Source organism: Mytilus californianus, unplaced genomic scaffold (assembly GCF_021869535.1).
Source record: "Mytilus californianus isolate M0D057914Y unplaced genomic scaffold, xbMytCali1.0.p SCAF_7, whole genome shotgun sequence".
NCBI classification, from domain to species: Eukaryota; Metazoa; Mollusca; class Bivalvia; order Mytilida; family Mytilidae; genus Mytilus; species Mytilus californianus.
In genome coordinates, this window is record NW_026262723.1 from 84,022,630 (window position 1) to 84,039,822 (window position 17,193).

The window sequence follows — 17,193 nt, forward strand, 5'->3', positions numbered from 1 at the left end:
GGTAGAAATAACACATTTAACCATAAATTGTAGAATCGATATTAACAAGTTTCATTTACCTACGCACTCCATTCTATGGGTAGAAATAACACATATAACCATAAATTGTAGAAATGCATATTAACAAGTTCCATTTACCAATGTACTCCATTCTATGGGTAGAAATAACACATATAACCATTCATTGTATAAATGCATATTAACTATAATCAAACTGCTGAAATATACTAAGAAATCGGGGGCCAGTTTCACAAAGCTGTCTTAGGACTAAGACATGTCTTAGGATGGCTTTACGACATTACTAAGTCCTAAGTGGGTTTCACAAAGTGGTCCTAACTTAGGACATCTCTTAAACTTGGTCATAAAGTTAGGACTACACGAGAGGTGTCTTATGATGGTCTTAGGATAGCCATCAGTTAAAAAACAGATATAAATCACACTTATTTTTTATATTAATTTTGCAAATTATCTAATCATCATCTAATATCCTTTTCCTGCTCATAACTAAATCTTAATAGGTTGACGGATTATCAAACTGATTTATCAACAATGAACGTTCGATTTATTTATAGCAAGAATTCACGATTTTATCCTTTAACTTTATTATAACCCAAACAGTGACAAATTGAATTCAACTCACTTGTACAAAACAAAAAAGTCATAATTTTGTTTTATTTTCAATTTTGTATTTGAATTTATATATTGGTGTATTATTAATAGATTATTTATATAAATTACAGTTACTTTTCATATTTATTTTGCAAATTATCTAATTATGGAATATTAATCAATACGGTTTAGTAATTTATGGGAAACACATACTATATTTACATGATTTTTTCCATAAATCCATGTTAATATTTAAAAATTTAAAGAACTTGCGACAGGTTTAGGATATTTTTGCTATGATCATCCTAAGACACATTCGAGGCGAGGTCTGAGATATGTCCTAAGATAGTCAAAAGAGGTCCATAAGACATGTCCTAAGATATATCTTATGACAGGTCTTAGGATAGCTTCGTGAAACTGGCCCCCGGAATGATATGATATACAGGGCTCATGAAAATAAGCTCTGAGAAATTAATTATTAATGTATGATATAGTTCATATTAAGCGCATTTGTGCTTTTTTTTGGCCACGTAAAATAGTACTATGTGTCGGTACAAATAGAGTAAAATAAATTCACATTTTTTCATGAGAACCTATCTTCACACGAACACAATTGAAAAAAAAACATCATTTCTCTTTCTCTAAAGAGTTGCCTCCCGACTAAGTAAATTTGCTTCCCAGAATACTACGTTATAAACAGTTTGAAAAAGAAAAGTTAATTGGATACATATAAAAAAGCAAGATAAAGCATAAGAACAAAATCAGTATTCGTTCTGAATATGAAATATTACGTTAGCTTCTTTGAGTTACCTATTCTATTTGTTACTAACACCACTATATACTCATTAATTAACCAACTTGTAGAAGTATGTATCGTCATATACCAGTGTTATCAATTGGAATTTCTTATAATATTTGCACAATCTTTTTAGTGGCTGAATGCTTTCATATGCTCTGTTTCTATTTGTTCTCTCTTTTATATGAATTATATTTTATTTTATTTGTTGGGTCAATACCGCTGCTGGTGGACGCTAAAACACATCTATAAAAGGGTAGTTATCTTATATATACATCAGGCTGATACTCCACTGACTCATTCTAATAAAACACCCAAAATAAACAAAAATCTTTTTAACATATTTCCATTGTACACATTAGGCAACATTTTCTATTCAAAAAACGTTTTGAGGCTTTTCATAGCAAATAATAGACTTATGGGTTTCTACAAAGGTATATATGCATCTTGTATCCACAACTGTTCACATCTCTTAAACCACAGCAAGGATTTCATTGAATCTGTCATAGAATCATTATACATTTTGTAACATTTGTTTTACAAGTTCTTGATTCGAATAATCTGAAGGTTTCCTTACCAAACATGGATTTTTCCATATAAATACAAATGAGTGAAACAATGTGTAAGCTTTTACTGAAACATCTGTATAGTTTTATTTTATTTCGACAATAAATGCTATTAGTTTTTTAAGACTGGATTATCAAGATTTTGAATGTAAGCCTACTCCAAGGACGACACATTTTAAATGTAATTAAGAAACAACAACAATATATTTCACGTCAAACTAAAATTAGCTGAGATATTTTTACGTACACGCCGATTCTGTTTCCTGTTTATTTTTTTCAAGAAGATCACAAAGAAGAAGGTATGATAAGAGCCATTATTTTGCTCCTATGATTACAAAAAAGCAAAAACATTCAAGCCTTCCAAAATAATGTTTATTCAATCAATAATTGAACAGGATTATTAGTGCAGGAATGTCCCCTGTGATAAATGTTCACCTTTGATGTTATAATCATGTTGAAATTGGCATATTGATATCGATTTTGATCTAATATTGTCAATTGTTCTCAAAGTTTTTGTGAAAATACAGATGAGTCAAGGCCTAACTAAACATGACATTTTATACACATTAACATCTTTGTAAAATACATCCTACAGTAAATATCTGTTCGGATTTAGCCTTGGCTCATATCTAATGAATTTAAATGACAAGATTCACAATGAGGCTATTTGGTGGATTTAGCAGTTTTTGACTAAATGCAAGACATGTGTAGGCCTTAAGGTGGTACCAAACACCTTGACTAAAATTAATTTAGCTCGTTTAATTTTCATAGATTTTTGACAAAATATTCACTTTGACCCTTTGACAAAAATATTAAAATTCTAAAAAAATTTGAACCACACACTTTATCGGAAAAATTTCATTGGATGTATAGCAGTTTGATAAACACTAAGTTTGATCATTGAGAAGCTTAATATTTCCTTAACAATAGGACGTGATTAATACGTTCAGCTGATGTTTACAGAGTTATCTATATGTAGTATTTTTTACCATCTTAAAGCCAATTGTAAGACAAAACAGCAAAAATAAAAACTAATGTGAGAAAAATGTCTGAAGGGATTTATTATGTAGTTAAATGATATTTTTGTTTGAATTTAAGGGACAAAAAAAAAAGCTTATCATACCTTCTATGAAAATTTTGTATTCTCAAGTTAAAACCCGTTACAATACCTTTAACAAACAATCGAGCAACAACTTCCAGGAAACGGACCTAAATATTTTACTCACAGTAGGAAATAAAGGCAACAGTAGTATACCGCTGTTCGAAATTCATAAATCGATTGAGAAAAAAAAAAAACAAATCCGGGTTACAAACTAAAACTGAGGGAAACACATCAAATATAAGAAGAGAACTACGACACAACGGAAACACAACATTAAAATGTAACACACCCAGAAAAGAACTTTAATATAACAATGGCCATTTTCCTGACTTGGTACAGGACATTTTCAGAAAAAAATGGTGGGTTGAACCTGATTTTGTGGCTAGCCAAACCTCCCGCTTTTATGGCAATGTTAAATATAACATTAAAATGACAACATTACATGACAGGACTACAATACAAATAAATGGGAGAACATATAGGACAGAGAAACATAAGATTAATAGCTAACAAAAGGTACCAGGTTTAAAATTTAATACGCAAGACGCGCGTTTCGTCCACACAAGACTAACCAGTGACGCTCAGATAAAAAAAGTTCGAAAGCCAAAACAAGCACAAAGTTAAAGAGCATTGAGGACCAAAAGTTCCAAAAAGTTGTGCCAAATACGGCTAAGGTTATATGTCTGGGATAAGAAAATCCTTAGTATTTAGAATAATTCATACTTTTGCAAACAGTAAATTTATGAAAATTACTATATAATAGATATACATGAAAACACCGAAGTTGTGACTAACTACATAATAAAAACGGATACATAACACAACATAAACCAGCACATAAAAATTCACAGCCGAGTTCGCCAAAGAGATCAACGCAAACAAAGTGACGTCACATTTGAATTTCTGAAATTTTCCCAAAATAGGATAGAATTAGGATAGAATTCAAGATTTGGTTTATAATACTCATATAACATTTATTAATAACAATGAAAATTACAATACTAATTAATATAAAATGTGGTAGTAATTAGATAATTAATAGTATTATCTAGCTATGTCGGTGTTTCTTCTAAATCAAACTGTAAACCAAATATATCGTATAAATTTTTGTTGACCCAAACTAAAATCTAATTAATGAACTGGGTGATTAATTATCTTTACCATAACACACCAATACAACAGAAAAAATAAGATTTACAACTACAAACGATAAGACATTTGACAAAATCCGATGAGAATAATAAATATAACATCAAAACTAAATACATAAATTTTGGATAGAAAAGTGCCGTGACACGTCTTATAGCAATGCGAATTCACACTCAGCTAAACAGTCACAATCGGGAATAAGTCACGTTTGATAATTAAAAGATCAGACGACGTAATGTCAAACCACAATCTAACACGTGTAAAAATGTCCTTAGTTAGTTTGGACAAAGACACATCGTATGGATCGACCAATTCGTGATGGTGTCCTCCTCATAACTTTGTTGGAGCAGTTTCTGCGTTAGGAGCACACTCCTGTATATGAAATCCGTATAGTGTGAACATGCACGAACATAACGTATCAACTGAGATATGTAAACACCATACGAAGGGGCAGAGGGTATGTTACTGCTGAGAAATAGGAAATTGATAATTGGGAAGTTGAAATCGTCCCGTTTATGATAGATTTTCGTGTGAAGTCGTTCATCTGTGTCAATATTGAGGAAAAGATCAAGGTATGAAGCAGTCCTTCTAGTATCAGTAGTATCCTTAATTTCAAGTTCTCTGGGATATATGAGATGTAAGTATTGGCTGAAATATTGGTTATTCAATGATAGGACATCATCAATATATCGGAAAGTAAAATTAAAGAATTTCGCATGGTGCTTTTTCTTTTTGTCTTTTAGAAGGTTCTGAATGAATTCTGCTTCATACGAGTACAAAAACAAATCGGCCAGTAGGGGTGCACAATTAGTACCCATTGGAATACCGACTGTCTGTTGAAATATAAATCCTCCAAACTCAACAAATATATTGTCGATCAAAAAGTCCAGCATTTTGATAATATCATCTTCAGTATATTTTCTGGTAGATTCAGTGTGGTTCTTCACAAAATATGAATTATTGTAACCCAAAACAAGAAATTTGTATCTACGATCCCCATTTTTATAGAAAAAGCTCTGTTTAATGAGATGGTGAAGTCGATCTTTCAACTGAGCATGGGGAATAGTAGTGTAAAACGTAGAAAAATCAAAAGTCTTTATGTTGCTGCAAAATTGCAAAGATTGTGATCGAAGATTAAGCAGTAGATCTTTCGAATTTTTGAGAATCCACATCTGGTTAACACCACTGGTAGAATATTTCTCATCACAATATTTTTGGAGCCCATCTTTAACTGTAGAAAGAATAGTAGTCAGTATTTTAGAAAGATGTTTAGTCGAACATTTTGATGACCCAGCTATGTATCGTTCTTTATATGGAGTTTTGTGAAGTTTTGGTATCCAGTATAATGATGGTAAATTTTCTTCGTTTTCTTTGATGTTGATACCAAAGAAAGAAGGACAGATTTGTGATTTTGTAAAATTTCGTCCTTGGTAAATGATGTTAAAGAATATGTAGGATTACCAGTAGTTCTATTTATTCCAAGCTCTATTGTGAGACATTGCAAATAATGGTTTTTACATATGAAGACAGTATTATTGGAGGCTTTATCTGCTGGAACAACGGCGTATTTGTCATGCAAAGAGGATAAAGCATCAACAACATCCGGATTCTTGAAAGGGTTATTTACTCTTGTGCTCATAGTACATCGTAGTTTTTGAATGCCCTTCTGAATGTATGATCGAATAGATTTGATCCATTCAGACAAAGTGTCCAGTTCTGGTTCGTCTGGTTCGCGCTTTACCCATTTTCTTGCATAGTTCTCAACTGCATCCATCAGTAACCTGAAGTTCTTTTTCCAGTTGATGGGCTGGAGAATTCTATATTTTGGTCCCTTGGCTAACAACTCTCTTAGTTGTTCATTGGTAACGATGCCAAGGTCGGCAGAAAAAGTGGGAATGCAGGGTTTTGCTTTACTGTTTTTTCTTTTTTCTTTTATCAGTTCTTCAACGTTTGTATTTAAGATTTGAATGCTTGAATTGTAATTTTATTGGGATGAAAAAACGTTGACCGAAGCATATTTGCGCTTTATACTAAACTAAAAATCTGATGTTCAGTAGTTGTCGTTTGTTGATGTGGTTCATAAGTGTTTCTCGTTTCTCGTTTTTTATATAGATAAGACCGTTGGTTTTCCCGTTTGAATGGTTTTACACTAGTCATTTTTGGGGCCCTTTATAGCTTGCTGTTCGGTGTGAGCCAATGCTCCGTGTTGAAGACCGTACTTTGACCTATAATTGTTTACTTTTACAAATTGTGACTTGGATGGATAGTTGTCTCATTGGCACTCATACCACATCTTCTTATATCTATGATCAACATTTTTACAACCCTATAAAATTACAAAAAAAAGCTTTCAATTCTTATAATTATAGTTTTATACACAACCATGAAATACGAATTATAGCAAAATTTTTGTTTGTTTTCCTATGCATTGTTGTGACGTTGTAATGTGATGCACGTGCTATCATGATTGTTGAATGTTATGATTTGAGAAATAAATCTCCCCTTTTGACGCTTTTATACACAATCGCCCCTATACTACAATACTATGCTATGTAACCCATTTTAAGATTTTGAAAGTAATATTCTGAAAAGATGAAACTGTGGCCTCGTGTTTGTTGTTTCCTTGTTTTATTGCCAAGATGTTTGCTGTCCTGTATTGCTACAATATTTTATTTCAACTTTTCTACCCACGATAATAAATTAGTTTATGAAAAAAATGAGAGCTGTAGAAAGACAGCCATTATGAAGATTTGAACTTCCAACTTTCAGGATACTGTGGATTCATTTATTTTCGTGGGTACTAATTTTCGTGGATTGAGGAAACTTTGTATTTTCGTGAATATTTGATTTCGTGGTTTTATTAAGGTCTGCATACAAGCCTAGAGAATATTTGTATTTCGTTGAATATTTAAATTTCTGGTTCACCTGTAACCACGAAATCGCATTTGACTAACAGGTCAAACAACAAATGTTCTTAAACTCTGCTGACTGCCATTGGCGATTGCCAAATAAACGGATCACAAGGTGTAATAAATGGATCTTAACTATAGATTTCATACCAAACAGAAAACAATACACTTGCGGCAAAGATGGTATACCGCAACCAAAGGTGCAAAAATTTTTTGTACACCATATCCGGAACAAAGAGATATATACATCTTTTATCAACAACAACTATTAAACCACAGAAAGGATTTCATGGAAACTGTCATAGCATCATTATACATTTTGTAACAACTGTTTTATAATTGCCTTACCAAACATGGATTTTGCCATATCAATAGAACTGAGTGAAGCGGTGTGGAAGATTTGACTCAGTTTTCTGTAGTTGTATTTAATTTCGACGATTAATGCTATATGTTTCTCAAATCTGTTCAGTCTTGAATTTTAACGAAGGCATACTCCAAGGATGGCGCAATTAAAATCTAATTAAGAAATAACAACAATATTTTTACGTCAAAATAAAAGTTACCTGAGATACTTCTTCAGTATATACGAATTCTGTTTCATGTTCGTTTTTTCAGTAAGGCAACATAGAAGAAGGTATGATAATTACAAAAATACCAAAACTCAAGCCTTCTAACTAATGTTAATTTATTTGATAATTGAACAGGTTATATAGTTGAGATAAATAATGTTCCATTTGATAATGTTATAAACATTTTGACATTGGACTATTGATTTTTACTTATAATGTAAATTTTTTTCATAGTTTTGGACAAAATACAGATGAGCCAAGGCCTTACCAAACAAAACATTTGACACATATTAACATCTTTGTTGGAAACATTCTGTAGCAAAATATCTGTTTTCGTTTTGCCTTGGCTTATATCTAAAAAAATCAAATGACAAGATTTCTCAATGAGACTGTTTGGTAGTTTTAGCAGTTTTGACTTAACGCAAACAATTTGTATCTCTTAGTCCAATTGTAAGACAACGTTAAAACTCATTACAATACCTTTAGTATATATTTGAAATATCAAAAACATGAAGCTAATCAATTAATTAATTAGTACAAACAAAGAAGCATTCCAAGTAATGATCTCAATTTCTTAACGAAGTCTTATCAAATTGACACTGTCCGGCGAAAACTATAGTGAGAGAGGTCCCGGTTTCTGGAAATTCAACTCTGGTTTATTGACAGATAAAGATTATGTGGATATAGTCAAAAAGACTTTATCAGAATGTGATAATAAATATCACAATTTAGAAAATAAAAATTTGAAATGGGATACCATAAAAAGTGAAATAAGAGGCGCAACCGTCAAATATTCCAAATATAAAAACATGAAATTGCGGGAAAGAGAGTCCAGTTTAAAAAAACGACAAGACGAAATTCAGAAAACTCTCTCTCGTACATATTTAGATAAAGATATAAATACACTTTTGATTGAATTAGACATTGTTAAAGAAGATTTAGAGCAAATAGTAAACAATCAAACAAGGGGGGCTATTATACGATCACACGCCGAGCACTGCGAAGGCAATGAAAGAAATTCAAAATATTTCTTATCATTAGAAAAACGCAATTATAAAAATAAATGTATAAACAAATTAGTTGTAAACGACATTGAAATTGTGTCACAAGAAAAAATTCTAAACGAAGAGAGAAATTTCTATGAAAATCTGTACTCATCAAAAGAAGACCCTGATAAATATTCAGGTGATTCTAATTTTTTTGATTTAAATTTTATTCCTAAGCTTACAGTTCTGGAAAAGGATATATGCGATGCAGATATTTCAGAATCTGAGTGCGTTAAAGTTTTGAAAACATTTAAAAATAATAAAAGCCCTGGTACAGACGGGCTAACTGCTGAGTTTTACAAATTTTTCTGGATTGATATAAAAAAATATGTTTTAGAAAGCTATGAATATTCCTTTGAAACCGGAACCCTCTCAATAGACCAAAGACGGGGTATTCTGACTCTTATTCCAAAGAAAGATAAAGATAGAACACTCTTGTCGAACTGGCGTCCTCTTTCTCTCTTAAATTTTGATTACAAACTATTAGCCAAAGTTATTGCAGAAAGAATGAAATTATTTCTTCCAAAACTTATAGATCCGGACCAGACGGGATATGTGGTTGGTAGATACATTGGTGAAAATCTACGACTCATTGCTGATATTATATTGTTTACTACTTTAAAGAATTATCCAGGGCTTATATTACTAGTCGATTTCGAAAAGGCGTTTGATACGCTAGAATGGAAATTCATTCAAAAAGCATTGGTTTGTTTTAATTTTGGTAGCAAGTTCCGGAAATGGGTCTTAACTTTATACTCAAATATATCTAGTCTTGTCGTTAATAATGGATTTAGTTCTAGTCCATTCAAAATTGAGAGAGGTGTTCGACAAGGGTGTCCTTTGTCTCCTTTTTTATTTATTTTGGCAGTTGAACTGCTGGCAATAAGTATTCGTAAGAACAATCAGATATCTGGTATAAAAATTGGGGATACTGAAATAAAAATTTCACAGTTGGCTGATGATACCACTTGTTTTTTGAAAGATGTATTTTCCGCGCAAATTTTATTAGATTCCTTTAACGATTTTGAGAAGTGTTCAGGGTTAAAAGTCAATTTTTCGAAAACCGAAGCAACATGGATTGGAAGAAATAAATTTAACAAAGAAGGTTCCCTTCCTATTAAATGGACAGATGGTTTTAAAACCTTAGGTTTAAAATTTAATGCTTTTGAAGAAATGGTTTGTTCTAATTTAGATACATGCATAGAAAAAATGGAATCAATAATTAAACTGTGGAGGATCAGAAACCTTTCCTTGATCGGTAAAATTGTAATTCTTAAATCACTTGCAATATCGAAGCTTATTTATGTCATTTCATCTACACATGTACCAAAATCTTATGTAATTAAAATACAACGTGACATTAATAGTTTTTTATGGAATGGTAGTACTCCGAAAGTTAAATCGGAAGTTATTCAAAAGTCTCTTAGCGAGGGGGGACTAAAAGCCCCAAATTTTGAAGTACAGCTGTTATCCTTTCGTATTATGTGGGTAAAAAGATTTCTGTCAGAACATGACTCCAAATGGAAACATGTTTCCAAAGCATTCTTCCCCCTTTTTGATTTAGAGGATTTATTTATGAGCAGATGTGAATTTGAGTTTTTAAATTTAAAAGCACCTCTTTTTTATATAGAAGTGTTATCTGCTTGGAAACGTTTCAAGGGTATTTTCATCTCGTTAAATGCATTTCATGTTAGAAAAGAATTTATTTGGTTCAATCCGTTTATCAAAATTGACAGAACGAGTATTTTTTACAGATCTTGGTACATGAAAGGCATAAGGTTCATCAATGATATTGTAGATGATAAAGGCGAATTTTTGTCTCAAGACGCTATTAACCAAAAATATAAACTGAATGTTACTTTTGTAGACATTCTATCTATTAAACTTGCTATACCACGTGACTGGAAAAATTTGTTATTACAACAACACATGTCACCTAACAGCAACTCATTTGGATTCGTTTTTGAGAATGAGAATAAAAAAAAGCCTATCAGTAAATTATTTGCTAAGGATGTATATTCACTTTTTATCGATCGGGGAAGTATTTCTCCTATTTCACAACAAAGGTGGGAAGAAAGTTTTAATATAGAAATTAGTGACGAAAAATGGAAAAATATTTATTCACTAGCTTTTAAATGTACTATAGAAAGCAAACTACAAGCTTTCCAATATAAAATGTTACACAGAATAGTCTCACATAATTATCTTCTTGAAAAATATAAACTTTCCTTAACTAATGAATGTGCCAGTTGTAAAGAAATAGAAACTATAGAGCATAAATTTTTTGAATGTATAGAAACAAAACAGTTTTGGAGAGAATTTTCTAATTGGTGGTATTTAGTTTTTGGAGTAAAAATATTTTTGAATAAAGATAGTGTCATTTTTGGTATATTGAATTCTGATAACGTAGTTTTAAATTATTGTATTCTACAGGCAAAGTATTACATTAATTATGTAAAGAACACACAATTAGACAGACTGTTAATATCTGTGCAAGCTTTTCTTAAATTTTTGAAAAGACGTCTAGAGATATTAGAATATTTATATCTTTCTAAAGACAAACACGAGTCATTTGTCGACAGATGGGGGGGATTTATGGAAGTTATTTAATTAAATTTATTTTTAATCTGATTATATATTTAATGTATTCCAAAGTATTTTTTTAAGATGTATCATATACTGAGTATTCACATCATCAACTTGTAAATTTTTTTTACTATGTCTTATTCGCATAATATCAATAGTATAACAATGCCATAAATGTCATGTCATTCACTTATGTCTTGTAAAAATGTATGTATGCACTGTAGTTTGAACACCAAAAAGATCAATAAAAAATAAAAAAAAAAGATCTCAATTTCCATTTGCGGTTCTGCATGCTCTAAACCTATTAAATGGTTGAGATTTTTAAACTAAAAAACAATAAATAAAGTGCCTGCAAAAAAAACGAAAAAAAAAACCCGGTCGATATAAATTCAAGAGCACCGACTTTAACGAAACAAACGCGAGTGTTTTATTAAACTAGAGGCTCTCAAGAGCCTGTGTCGCTCACCTGATTCTACTTTGGTTTTGGAAATCATGTAAAAATAGATTAAAATCATAACAGATACCCTAATAATGAGTGAGGCCAAATTTGGTTTAATATTGGTCCTGTAATTTAATAAAAAATCCTGGTGGCCATCTTGAACAGTAAATCGGCAACAAAGTAGCAACACTTAATCAGCACCTCATAAGAAACATTTATGCCATGTTTTGGTTTCATTCCATTCAGTGCACCTCTAGAAGAAGCATTTGTATGTATTTCCCGTAGGGTCTTATGTTAAAGGAAGTTCCCCCATTGGCGGCCATCATGGATGAAGGATCAGCTTCAAAGTAACAAAACTTAGTCAGCACCTCATAAGGAACATTCATGCCATGTTTGGTTTCAATCCATTCAGTATGTGGTTCTCTAAAAGAAGACATTTGTATGTATTGTCCTTAGGGTCCTTTGTTAAACATTGTCCCCATCTGGCAGCCATCATGGATGAAGGATCAGCTTCAAAGTAACAACACTTGGTCAGCACCTCAAAAGGAACATGCATGCCATGTTTGGTTTCATTCCATTCAATGATTCTCTAAAAGAAAACATTTGTACGTATTTCTCATAGGGTCCTATGTTAAACTAAGTCCTCCGCTGGCGGCCATCTTAGATTATGGATCGGCTTCATAGTATCAACACTTGGTCAGCACCTCATAAGGAACATTCATGCCATGTTTGGTTTCATTGCATTCAGTGGTTCTCTAAAAGAAGACATTTGTATGTATTTCCCATAGGGTCCTATGTTAAACTAAGTCCCCGCTGGCGGCCATCTTGGATTATGGATCGGCTTCAAAGTAACAACACTTGGTCAGCACCTCATAAGGAACATTCTTGCCATGTTTGGTTTCATTCCATTCAGTGGTTCTCTAAAAGAAGACGTTTGTATGTATTTCCAATAGGGTCCCATGTTAAACTAAGTCCCCCGCTGGCGGCCATCTTGGATTATGGATCGGCTTCAAAGTAACAACACTCGGTCAGCACCTCATAAGGAACATTCATGCTATATTTAGTTTCATTCCATTCAGTGGTTCTCTAAAAGAAGACATTTGTATGTATTTCTCTCAGGTCCCATGTTAAACTAAGTCCCCTGCAGGCGGCCATCTTGGATTATGGATCGGCTTCAAAGTAACAACACTCAGTCAGCACCTCATAAGAAACATTCATGCCATGTTCGGTTTCATTCCATTCAGTGGTTCTCTAAAAGAAGACATTTGTATGTATTTCCCATAGGGGCCAATGTAAAACTAAGTCCCCTGATGGCGGCCATCTTGGATTATGGATCAGCTTCATAGTAACAACACTTTGTCAGCACCTCATAAGGAACATTCATGCCATGTTCGGTTTCATTCCATTCAGTGGTTCTCAAAAAGAAGACATTTGTATGTATTTCCCATAGGGTCCCATGTTAAACTAAGTCCCCTGCTGGCGGCCATCTTGGATTATGGATCGGCTTCAAAGTAACAACACTCGGTCAGCACCTCATAAGGAACATTCATACCATGTTTGGTTTCATTCCATTCAATGGTTCTCTAAAAGAAAACATTTGAACGTATTTCTCTTAGGGTCCTATGTTAAACTAAGTCCTCCGCTGGCGGCCATCTTAGATTATAGATCTGCTTCATAGTAACAACACTTGGTCAGCACCTCATAAGGAACATTCATGCCATGTTTGGTTTCATTGCATTCAGTGGTTCTCTAAAAGAAGACATTTGTATGTATTTCCCATAGGGTCCTATGTTAAACTAAGTCCCCCGCTGGCGGCCATCTTGGATGATGGATCAGCTTCAAAGTAACAACACTTGGTCAACACCTCATAAGGAACATTCTTGCCATGTTTGGTTTCATTCCATTCAGTGGTTCTCTAAAAGAAGACGTTTGTATGTATTTCCCATAGGGTCCCATGTTAAACTAAGTCCCCCGCTGGCGGCCATCTTGGATTATGGATCGGCTTCAAAGTAACAACACTCGGTCAGCACCTCATAAGGAACATTCCTAGTATGTTTGGTTTCATTCCATTCAGTGGTTCTCTAAAAGAAGACATTTGTATGTATTTCTCGTAGGGTCCCATGTTAAACTGAGTCCCCTGCAGGCGGCCATCTTGGATTATGGATCGGCTTCAAAGTAACAACACTCGGTCAGCACCTCATAAGAAACATTCATGCCATGTTTGGTTTCATTGCATTCAGTGGTTCTCTAAAAGAAGACATTTGTATGTATTTCCCATAGGGTCCAATGTTAAACTAAGTCCCCTGCTGGCGGCCATCTTGGATTATGGATCAGCTTCATAGTAACAACATTCGGTCAGCACCTCATAAGGAACATTCATACCATGTTTGGTTTCATTCCATTCAGTGGTTCTCTAAAAGAAGACATTTGTATGTATTTCCCATAGGGTCCTATGTTAAATTAGTCCCCCGCTGGCGGCCATCTTGGATTATGGATCGGCTTCAAAGTAACAACACTCGGTCAGCACCTCATAAGAAACATTCATTCCATGTTTGGTTTAATTCCATTCAGTGGTTCTCTAAAAGAAGACATTTGTATGTATTTCCCATAGGGTCCTATGTTAAACTAAGTCCCCCGCTGGCGGCCATCTTGGATTATGGATCGGCTTCAAAGTAACAACACTCGGTCAGCACCTCATAAGAAACATTCATGCCATGTTTTGTTTCATTCCATTCAGTGGTTCTCTAAAAGAAGACATTTGTATGTATTTCCCATAGGGTCCAATGTTAAACTAAGTCCCCTGCTGGCGGCCATCTTGGATTATGGATCAGCTTCATAGTAACAACACTTGGTCAGCACCTCATAAGAAACATTCATGCCATGTTTGGTTTCATTCCATTCAGTGGTTCTCTAAAAGAAGACATTTGTATGTATTTCCCATAGGGGCCCATGTTAAACTAAGTCCCCCGCTGGCGGCCATCTTGGATTATGGATCGGCTTCAAAGTAACAACATTCGGTCAGCACTTCATAAGGAACATTCATACCATGTTTGGTTTCATTCCATTCAGTGGTTCTCTAAAAGAAGACATTTGTATGTATTTCCCATAGGGTCCTATGTTAAATTAATCCCCCCGCTGGCGGCCATCTTGGATTATGGATCGGCTTCAAAGTAACAACACTCGGTCAGCACCTCATAAGAAACATTCATTCCATGTTTGGTTTAATTCCATTCAGTGGTTCTCCAAAAGAAGACATTTGTATGTATTTCCCATAGGGTCCTATGTTAAACTAAGTCCCCCGCTGGCGGCCATCTTGGATGATGGATCCGCTACAAAGTAACAACACTTGGTCAGCACCTCATAAGGAACATTCATGCCATGTTTGGTTTCATTCCATTCAGTGGTTCTCTAGAAGAAGTTCAAAATGTAAAAAGTTAACGCCGACGACGGACGACGCCGGACGACGCCGGACGACGACGGACGACGGACGCCAAGTGATAAGAAAAGCTCACTTAGCCCTTCGGGCCAGGTGAGCTAAAAAAAAGGATAAAAGTGACAACGCAGGGTTTGCCTTATCGTTGTTTTTTGTTTTGTTTTATCAACGTATTAATTTTTAAATATTTTGACCTCAAGCATCCACTGAAGAGAATTCAATTTTCGAATTGATCATTTGATGAAGTATGATTTGAACTCAAATGTTATAATGTAAGAACTATACCCCCTGTTGCACTATTTAGACACAGCCCCTATGCTATGTAACTCCACTTTAAAATATAGAAAGGTACCTTCTGAATAGATGGAACTTAAGATAAGTTTACAAAAGAAATGAGACCTTTAGAAAAAACGTCATTATATAGACTTGAAAAAAATGAAAACAACACTGAAAACAACAAATTTCATGCGTCCGAAGCTCTTTTCTGGATTTACATTCATCAGGAACGCTCAAAGTCGAATATTTGAAAGCCAAGGATGCATAGGCACCAAAATTTTGAAGAGCAATATGGCAGAAAAAAAGACTGCAAGATAATAGCCAAATCTATATAAGGTCAGCTTTGTCTGAGGGAGCTGAAAACTAAGTTTCCAAATTATTTCGAAATTTTTAAACGGACAATTTAAGAAAGTTTTTTTTTATGAATTACTGAGCTGATGATACCCTCGGGGAATGATAGTCCATTAGAAGCAGTATCTCCCCAGTGCTGTAAATATTTCATGCGTTCGAAGCAGTTTTCTGGATTTACCTTCATCAGGAACGACCAAACCCGAATATTGGAAAGCCAAGGATATATCAACTTTCCCCATTCAGAATATGTAACCATTTCGATTCATAAAAACTTTAAGAATGAGAATTCAATAAAGCTTTTACCATTTCTAAGTTCAGCAAGTTTGAATAATTCATTTGAATAATCAATGTATATTTTAATTCCAAAAGCTAAATTACAAATGCCATATCGATTCAAGCTGTAATTACAACATAGCACAAAACATAAACTGATAGAATCACAAATAGCATTGTTAGATCATGGGCATAGTATATAATTGTTCATTACTAATTAAGTAAACGATGGGAAATTTTAACATAATACAAATCTCAATGACAACATCATTTTTAAATACTTAAAGTAATCATATTTCATCATATTTTATGTAATTACTGATAGATTTTTCTTTCAAAAGAAATAGATAATGACAACTATTTGTTTGATATCGGGCATTTTAATCTAAATCTTTTATTGGTTAAATCATAAAAAGCCCATCATTATGATAGCACAAATACTTGTAACATTATAGCAATGTTTCTACATTACATAATCTTATACTATATATCGAATATTAACATATAAAATTAAGGAGATATGACATGATTACCGATGAGACAAACTACCCAGGAAAACTATTTAAGCCTACTAAAACATTGTTATTTCATTTAAAAATTGAATAGGTTATATAGTTTAGATATGTCCCATTTGATAATGCTATAAACATGTTGAAAGTGGAGTATTGATTTTTACTTTAAATGTCTATTTTCTAATAGTGTTTGGCAAAATACTACATATCCTGTAGCAAAATATCTGTTTGGGTTTTGCCTTGGCTCATATCTAAAAAAATCAAATGACAAGATTTTACAATGGGACTTTTTGGCAGTTTTTGCAGTTTTGACAAAATGCAAGAATTTGAAGCCCTAAGGGCAATTGTAAGACAACATTAGAAAATATAAATACTGATGTCAGACAAATGTCTCAATACATCTGAAGGGATTTATAAAGTAGGTTTATGATATGTTTGTTTGAATTCAAGGGGCTTAACAGGTTGGCTGAATTTAATAAAGCTTTACCATTTCCTGTTCAGTAAGTTTGATATTTCATTCGAATAATTTATATATTTTCAATACCAAAGCATTATAACCTGGTTAAATTACAGAAAA

General features: G+C 33.3%; 1 protein-coding gene across 2 annotated transcripts in view; it reads right to left on the reverse strand.

Moving 5' to 3' along the window:
- LOC127707695 (uncharacterized) overlaps positions 1 to 17,193 on the reverse strand; it is an 89,734-nt gene that overhangs the window by 50,964 nt on the left and 21,577 nt on the right. The gene's annotated exons all lie outside the window — the stretch shown is intronic.